Genomic DNA, 9,837 nt, shown 5'->3' on the forward strand with positions numbered 1-9,837 from the left:
CAAGGCAAGATACGGATCAAAATCCATATCATCGCTGGCAAGTATGGCGTGGAATCAACTGCCTGTAGCCTGGAAAAAGGAGAGAAATTTGGCCAAATTTAAACAACAAATTAAAATGTTAATCTAGGAATACTGACACCGTGCCTCATTTGCCTCATTGCCTCCTTCACATATACCAGGTATCCAAAAAAGTTCATGCCGTATATTGCCGTGAGAAATATAGACTCTGTAATTTCTGGCAAATGTGTTTTATTCAGCAAAATAAGCTCCTTCAGGTTCAATTACATGTTCCCAACGAGATACAAGCTTATAAATCTCGTGTTTGTAAAAGTTCTGCTCCCTAGAAGCAAATAATTGTCCTACGACCTGCGTGACATCATCTCGGTTTCGGAACTGTTGCTCACGCAAATGGTTATCCATGGCCAAAAACAAGTGAAAGTCGGATGGGGCAATGTCCTGGGAGTAAGGAGGCTGAGGTAAAATTTCCCAACCAAGTGTGTTGATTACCTCCTTGGTCGCTTTCGCCGTATGAGGTCTAGCGTTGTCTTGAAGAAGGATCACTCCTTTCCTGTTGACTAGTGCTGGCTGCTTCGGACGCAGTGTAGCTGCAACCCTTTGCAACTGGGACGAGTACACCTCGGATGTGATGGTTTTGCCATGCTCTAGGAATTCAAAGTGCACAACACCAGCGCTGGTCCACCAAACACAGAGCAGTGCCTTCTGTTGATGAATGTTTTCTTTGGGGGTCAATGCAACAGAACCAGGGGACGACCAATGATGTTTTCTTTTGCGGTTACTGTATAACAACCATTTCTCGTCACATGTCAATATCTGGTCCAGGAATGGGGCTTTCTTGTGGCGTGACAGCAAGGATGAGCAAATGGTGAGCCGCTGGCGTTTGTTTTCCTCGGTCAAAACGTGAGGAACCCACTTACTGAGCTTCCAAGTCTTCTCGAGGTTGTGCAGATGCAATCGAATGGTTTCCTTCGACACTTCAAACCCTTGTGCAAGTTCTTTGCACGTTTTCTGTGGATCGCGCTCGATGATCTCCTTCAGCAGGGCTGCGTCGATAGTGGCGGGGCGTCCAGCTCGAGGCTTGTCCTGGAGGCTCTCATCGCCCGATGCAAAGCGACTGAACCATTTTCGCGCTGTGCGCTCACTCACTGATGCCTCTCCAAAGGCGGAGCATATCTTTCGAGCAGCGGCTGCAGCATTGCTGCCAAATTTGAACTCATACAGTAAACACGGCCGTAAAACGTCCTTTGACACTGACATGTTCTCTTCAGGATTGTAGTTCCTACAGACCTGCTGTCTATGCGACCGACACGCCTCCTAACTCTGCACTGACTGACGGTTGCCGGGAATGTAAACTTTTGACGCCATCCAGACAGGGTTGCCGACACATGCCGTTTGACTTTCACTGTTCGTTCCAGCGGCACGAACTTTTTTGGATAATTGGTACTTACTTAATTCCTATTTATTGTGTGTTTTTATTCCTTGTGTGTTTCAATTATATAGGCACACTTATATTTTCCAATATGTTATACATTTATAAACATTTAGCAGAATTGTATAGCTTAACAAATTAATCCATGTAGGGCAAAAAGCTGTTTCTATAGTAAGATAATCCGTGTAAAAATACTGTAAGCTTAAGTGTAACCCTACTTCAAATAATAAATAATAATACTTCCGCAGAAAGTTATATTCTTCGCTTGTTCCAGCCGGGCCCCGTGGCGGAGTGGTTAGCAGATCGCGCCACGACGCCAGGGGTCCCGGGTTCGAATCCCAGCCTAGGCATGGATGTTTGTGAGTGTCCATTCATCAATTTTATCATATCATCACTCATTCCCATCTTCGCAAATTAGCGAAAAGTGGCACAAAAAGTGAATCTCCAAAGATTCCTGGGACATAGTGTAGCGCGCCCACACAGTCGGGGCAACCTTGAAGGAACGTGCCCCCCTCAAGAATTACGGCAATAGATCGTATGTATTGTGTAACACACTTGTTTTAGTTTTCGGAAAGCCCACAACACAAATATTCGATCCCAACATATGGTCCCCGTAAATAAAAATCATATCTCCAACTACTTTCGAGTTATTTTTTTATTCGAGATGTAATGTCAACATCTCTTCTATACCCTGGACAGCAATTTGCAGACTAACGAGGCTATAGCGTCAGACATATATACAGCAAATACAATCTCCCGTTACGAGCTAAGGCTAATCTGGACCGGACCTACAGTTTAAAGTGGGATCCGAACTACCATGTGCCTCCACCGGATATCGAACCCGGGACGCCTTGACTACAAGGCGATGACGGTACCGCTACGCCATACAACGTGAAATTCTAACACTTCTAACCAAAAATTAAGCCGATCATATCTAAAAGAAAACCTTGAAAATGCTCATTTTTCTCGATGTCAGTGGGTAAAATGTGTCAAGTGACGCACGAATAACCTCTCCGATTGCGCTGTGGTAGCGTCGTCGCCTTGTAATCAAGGCGTCCCGGTTTCGATACCAGGTTGAGGCACATAGTGGTTCGGATCCCACTTCAAACTGCAGGCCCAGTCCCGATTAGCCTTACTGTGCATAAAGTGGACTTAAAACACCAAATAAATCAATTTCTATAAACCGATTGTATGCACACTCCAAATCAAGAAGCACGTACGCGTTTTTAATCGATAGATTCAATGTTTTGCGCAACATAAAATGTTTCAACGCGGGGTTTTCAAGTAATCGATTCACTTGATCCCAATACTATCATACAAAACCATTCATCACTTCACCATTCTACATCTTCGTGAGCTAAAAACAAGAGAAAGCTTTCGTAAACAAAATAACCTTCAAACACCATGCCAAATTATCCCCATGGTAACGGAGGCAGTGACGGCCAAAAAGTACCCAATTAATTTCGCAGATGCAGATTTTTCGCTGCCCCTTAATCTCATGACGGATTTATTTTCAGGCTACATTTAGTAATTAATTACAACAGAAATGCTATTTTCGAAAACTAATCAATCAAAGTGCGTGAATATTATTTACATGCAGAAATTCATGTTAAATACAAGCTAAGGTGCATGTCCCCTGAAGGTAACGATTTACACAATCGCACTATTCTCCATCCACCGTAATTATGAAGTTCATATAAACAAAAAACTATCTTCAATAAGTGGCTATTTAAAGGTGAAACGTAGTCCGTCTGTCTTTTCAAACTCGTGTCATTACTTGATAAAAATGTCCTTTGCTTTCAATGTTTGCAAACGATTTTTCAAACGATCACGCTCATGCATAACATATTATTCTTCTGTCAAAAATCATAGCTCTTGCGTCTCTACTCTGCTCCAAAGGTTAAATTTTAAAAAAATGCTTCGCTGTTCTGCCTCAACACTGATAAAGATAGGGTGCAAAAAAATCCTGTACATAGATATTTAAACATTAGAGTTCGTAACATTACGATAGGTACAACAGCAGATCTTACTGTTGGTACTGCGACTGCATTTCAGCCCCTGCTGATTGGGGGTAAAGGTTATCGTGCGTAGAAGCTGGTCTGTTATTGGTTGGTTCAAGGTCACAAGAGTCCGTATCCATTTCTTTATTCACCAGTGTTGGGCGAAATACACAGTTGTTTTGTCAAATCGCCACAAGATGGTATCAAGGATTGCTGTCTCGAAAACGAGCTGACTAGGAGGACTACAAGTTCATTCTTTTGAGATGGAAGAAAATAGTTACGAAAAAAATTTAACTAAAAATAAAGTAATTATTTTCCAACTGAAATACATTATCGTATGAGGGAAACGGATTCCTTCAAATTTACAGGAGAAAGTACTTACGGAAATCATTTTCTTTAGCGTTGTGGAAGTTCCTGAATGTAGATTTGATCCATTTTATTGTGAATGGGTGTTGTTTTCTGCGAAAATCTCTGCCCGACACGCTGTTTATGCTCCCGCAATTTGCTTTCTGCACGAGAGTGCGATGTTCCGTGTGTTAAGATGATGCAACCCCATAGTCAGTGTTTCAGCCTCGCCGTGTTTTCACTAGAACATGACGTGTCGAGTATTTTTAATTATTTATTTTAACTATGCTTGCCTAACCTAACTTAACCTAACCTTACGGAAAATAGTTTTTGGGGCTAACGTGAATGGTTTTTGGAGCTAACGTGAATGGTTTTTGGGGCTAACGTCAATGGTTTGTGGGGCTAACGTCAATGGTTTGTGAGGCTAACGTCAATGGTTTGCGACGTATTAGCATAATTTCAAATCCGGGCACGAAAGTAGATATTTTCCGGTGAACGAGGTTGCAACACTGCATAAATCGACAAAACGCTCTCAGAACGCCCCCTAAACCAGTATGCTATCACGGCCGTAATGTGTTACAGATTCGAAACAACAAGTAACAGTAAGTACTCGTAAGTCTAAGAAATAGACATTGATATGCATTATTTCACTTTAGGAAATGTTCCACATTCGAAAATAACACGTTAGCAATGTAAAGAAGTCCGAAATATATGATTCGTAGGTGTTTCCCTCATACGATAATAGTACCCTGTGCAGGCACTGCTGGCCTTGCTGTACTGGAATGCACGCGCATGCGAAATTGTTTCACAAAGGCACAATTTGTGGTCATATTTTCCTCTTAACATACCCTAACCATGAACTTACACCCGCCCAATTGATAAACCTTTGCTTACAACGAACACAGAATTGAATCAGGGGTATGAATAATATCTACTACAACAACGAATGTAATGACAACGTTAAGGAAACTTCTTTTAAAACTCACCTCACATTGAAGGAGATTCTGTAGTTGTCGTTTCTATCCAGTCACACTTCACTTCTTCTAAGAAAGTTGACGTAACGTTTCTGCTACTGATTCTCGTCCAACATGCTCCCAAACTAACTGAATTTTTTTCCTATGCGGTGCACTGTACAACGATTCGAATAATTTCCAACCCCATACATTCCGGTATTTCGTCCACACTTCGCGAGCGTACTCCCTGAGCCCTAGAGAACGCACAGCGCAATTAGAAGTAAGAAGCAACAACACAGACTGAACTGCGGAAAAAAAACAAGAAAGCATCGCTGGCGCATAGAAGCTAGCTAAGGCTGGTACTCGGACACACGGCACGCTATTGACGCAAAGACTCACCTTTGTGCCTGCATCGTTTGCACTACGTACTGAAGCAGTGCAGAGTGTGGTGCATAACCACGTGACACGTTCACCAATCAAGTGAACGTTGAAAGCAGAAGTCAAGAATTTGTTGAACCTTCTTAACTTAAACACCGCCACTCTTGCATACAGCGTTAATCAAATGTCCCCAATACATGGAGTAGATTTGAATATATTACAGATGTTTTATTTAAAGCATTTAACTTGCAAAATAACTAAGATAGAGAGAGAGAGAGAGAGAGAGAGAGAGAGAGAGAGAGAGAGACTGGAGGGGAGAAGAGGATGAGAGAAAGAAAGAGAGGGAGAGAAGAAGGCGAAGGAGAAGAGAAGTTTCTCTCTCCACTTCTCCTCTTCTCTCTTCTTGGAGAGAGAGAGAAAAAAAGAGAGAGGAGAAATTTTCTTCTTCTTCTTCTCTCCTCTTTCTCTGCTTTCTCCCTCTTTTCCTTTCTTCCCTTCCTTGCTTCTCCTTCTTTCCTCTTTCTTTCTTTCTCTTCTTCGAAAGAAAAAGAGGAAGAGAAAAAGAGAGGCGTGAGAGAGCGAGAGAGAGAGAGGAGAAAGAGAAGAGAGAGAGAGCAAGAGAGAGAGAGAGACCTTGAGAGAGAGAGAGAAAGAGAGAGATCTTTCTCTCTCCCCTCTCTCTTTCTCCCTCTCTCTCTGGTCCCTGCCTTCTCTCTTTCTCTCTCCCATCCTCTCTCTCTCTCTCTCTCTCTCTCTTGAGCTGAGGGAAGGAGAAAGAGAGAGAACAACACTCTCTTTCTCCTCTCCTTTTCTCTTTCCCCCTCTTTCTTTTGATTTTTGTGAGTAAAATTGTGTACATGTACTAGAAGACTCTTTTTGTTGATTTTTCTATTAAAAATAATAAAACAATTTTGACTATGAAATATAGCAATAACATTTTTAAAGTGTTCAACTCAGGGTTGTTAATGGTCCAGGAACGCATAAATTCTAATGGGTTCTATTGGGTTCCGCTCCAGAACCGGAACTTCTTTTATCGCACAATTTAAATTCGGTCCAATTTGCGTATTATTACATTGAAAATAGTTGCGTATTGTTTCATTTGTCCGGAAAAAATGTTCCTGGACTGATTTAAATTGATCTGGTAAAAAGGTTCCTGGACCGAATTTAAATTCAGTGGGGAAAAAAGGTTCCTGGACCGAATTGAAATATTTTACAGATATAAAGGTTCTTTACAGCCCATTCTAGCTTGCTCATTTTCTCTCCTGGACCGGAATTGTATTTATTTACAATTCCTGGAGCTTTAACAACCCTGGTTCAAACGTGCCTCAGTCGCCTTAAACAACAGAACGCATACAATGTAATACTTGTCTGAAACTTACAGCATTATTTTGTGCATCTCTCTACCTACACCCCTTTTCGTCTTTCACTTGGATTCGTCCACTCGATCTAGACCGTATCGAACAGTATGCACTGTACCGCCACTAATTGAATACCTGGTGCAGAGAATAGAACAACACGATTCCTCTTCTTGAAGCCATCAAACTCTGTCTCCAAGCGAGAATAATTTATCACGTATTTTATTACAATGGAGGGGCAGAGATGGGAAAAGCAACAACCTATAAAAAGCCGCAGTAAAGTCACCCCTCAACGACACATACAAGCAGTAAACCATTTCGACTGGAAGGTTGAACGACCGAAGCACCCTTTGAAAAACAAACAGAAGAACAGACTGGGTCTGACTAAAATTATTTCGTGAGATGGCATTGGAAACAGTAGTTGTGGTCGTAGTACAATAATTAAAGCATAACAATTATTACTATTACGTTTTGCAGTTACTGATGATAAGAGAATGTTCACGTAGGAGATAAATCAGAAGTAAATGAAGTACACACAGAAGAACGTTTAGTTCCAGAACCTAACTTGACTGAAATTGAAGATGCTATTAAACGGCTAAAGAATAACCAAGCACCTGGCATTGAATTAATACCAGCTGAGTTAATTAAATATGGTAGGAATTTGTTAATATGTCAAATTCATAAATTAATTTGTTTAATATGGAATAAAGACGAAATCCCTCAATAGTGGAAAGAATATAAATTATATAAAATATTATCTAACATTATTTTAGCAAAATAACTACATATGCTAATGAAATTAAAGGTGATTATATATGTGTGGATTTGAACATAACAGATCAACTATAGAGCAATTTTTTTCACATTACAGACACTTTGAGAAAAATTGGGAATATAATGAAAATGTACATCAGCTATTCATTGATTTTATAAAAGCATATGAATCGGTTAAAAGAGTTAAATTATAATATAATACAGCCTGTTCCGTTCAAACCTCCCATATTTCAATTCGCCATTGCTAAAAGGTTATGAAACATAATGGAATGCGAGTGGTACTAGACGAAAGAGAAACTCAAATAATTTTATTGCATGACCTCGAAGTTCACCGTTCTCTCACTATGCAGCGCCACAATCGCATAAAGCACAATGGCGACTCCGCAGCAGCACGCACAATCTGTATTCTGGTATGCAGAGACCAAATCAATAATTACAGTGCAAAGAAATTACCGGAGAGAATATGGAGGTGAAGCACCTAATGAGAAAACCATGAGGACATGGTGTGCGAAGTTTTTGGCGCCTGGAAGTATTAATATACAATGCGGAGGTTCTCGGATTGGATATCATTCGTGCTACAAACGGTGCGGTGCACACATAGAGGTGTATTAGATTGATTGATTGAATTGTTTTAAGTCCACTTTATGCACAGAAAGGATAATCGGGACTGGACCTACAGTTTAAAGTGGGATCCGAACCACTATGTGCCTCCACCGGGTATCGAACCCGGGACCCTTTGATTGCAAGGCGAGGACACTACCACTGCGCAATCGGGGATGGGGTGTATTAGAGTTCAGTTTAGAGGTGTATTGGTGTATTCGTGTTTAGTACTTCATGCAATAAAATTATTTAAGTTTCTCTATCGTCTAGTACCACACGCATTCCATTATGTTTCATAACTTTTAGCAATGAAGAATTGAAATGTGGGATGTTTGAACGGAACACCCTATATATTAGTCGAGTTTTGAATACCTAAGAAGCTTGTTAGTATGATAAAAGTATGCACCAGTGAAACAGAAAGTAAAATTCGTGTGGGTATTAATATGTCTGACAAATTTACAATTCATGATGGGTTAAAACAAGAAGATGCATTATCTCCATTGCTCTTTAATTTTGCCTTAGAATATGCTGTTAGGAAGGTAAAAGAAACAAACGAAGGACTAAAATTAAATGGTGTGACTCAGTTGTTAGCATATGCAGATGAGTAGACCTAGTGGCCGGGTACCAAGTCATCATTTGGGGCTCGGTGGGGCAGAGCACAGTTTGGTTGCACATATTCGCTTTCCCGGCACACAAGTACGACAGTGTCTTTGAAAATGTGGTAGTGCAGGTGGCCGGGTACTGAATCTTCATTTGGGGCTCGTGGGGCTCGATCGCCTTAATAGATTTCTCTCGTAAGGCGCAGTATTGCCAACTTCTTACCCGAAAAAATCACCAAGGTTGTGGGGCTCGTCGTAGCCTTTTATGATGTACATTTTGAGAGCAGAGTTGGCAACACTGTGGGTTTACTGTAGCCTTTTATGAGGGGGGGGGGGGTTTATTGCCCTCTGTTTACATCTGGCAACACTACCGTAGATTTTTGACAGTGTTGTTAACCTACTGGGTTTTTTACTGTAAATTTTCATCAAAGGACCTGAGGGGTCCATGTATTTTTTATGTCTGGCAATACTGTTGGGGGCCTAGTGTTGGCGACACTGTGGGTTTTTACTGTAGCCTTTTATGAGGGGGGTCTATTGTCCTCTTTTTATATTTGGCAATTTTATTGGATGTTTTTTTTTTGAGGCTCGAAATTATTATTTGAGGCTTGAAATCATTATTTGAGGCTCGTCGGTGTTGCCTACCCACTCTACAAAAATTCTACTATATGATTTTTTACAGGCTAAGCTAACCTACAAATAGGAATTGGCAGCACTGACTTATAAACCCACTGGGTCCTCTTGGCATGTTTTTTCATGATGTGTTGCTAGGCTATTGGGCATCTTGGCGTATACAATGTATATATTTTGAGAGGGGGGTTATAGCTTTTTATGCTGTACGAATACTGGAAGCTTGACAGTGACAACCACCAGAGTAGGTAAACTTACATCCAGGAACTGGCAACACTAGTTTCTGACAGTGAATTTGAAATAAAATATTAAACAAAATACATGAGTAAGCACTGTGATTACAAATAGTACCAGTGTTATGCCCCCAACTCCAACTGGACAACTGGGGAAAATAATTGTACAACAATTTGTACCTAATTGTACAATACTTGTACCTAATTGTACAACATATACACAGACATAAAAGAGAGAGCCTTCCCGTAACTTACTTCATGCACAATTTATATGATTTTACAACTGTGAAAAGAAAGCATATGTGTTCTGTATGCACACATTTATTCTTATTTTTCGAAGTTGAATGAAAGCACATGTTTTTACGCTCTCGTAATACTAACCTTGCTCCCACTGATTTTAAATTGCTTCCATCCGCTTTTTTTCTGTGTTATTTCCGCATGCACGCAACATTCGCTTTCAATAGGCAGAAGGAGTGTTAGTATAGCAGGCTCCGAGTTTACAATTTATTTATAATAATTTATGTAA

At 40.6% G+C, this 9,837-nt stretch overlaps 1 pseudogene; it reads right to left on the reverse strand.

The window, feature by feature from the left end:
- Nucleotides 1-249: 249 nt before the first annotated feature.
- Nucleotides 250-1,275, reverse strand: LOC146004440 (histone-lysine N-methyltransferase SETMAR pseudogene; annotated as a pseudogene).
- Nucleotides 1,276-9,837: the final 8,562 nt, after the last annotated feature.

This window comes from Lepisma saccharinum, chromosome 21 (genome assembly GCF_977018435.1).
Source record: "Lepisma saccharinum chromosome 21, izLepSacc3.1, whole genome shotgun sequence".
Classification (NCBI taxonomy): Eukaryota; Metazoa; Arthropoda; class Insecta; order Zygentoma; family Lepismatidae; genus Lepisma; species Lepisma saccharinum.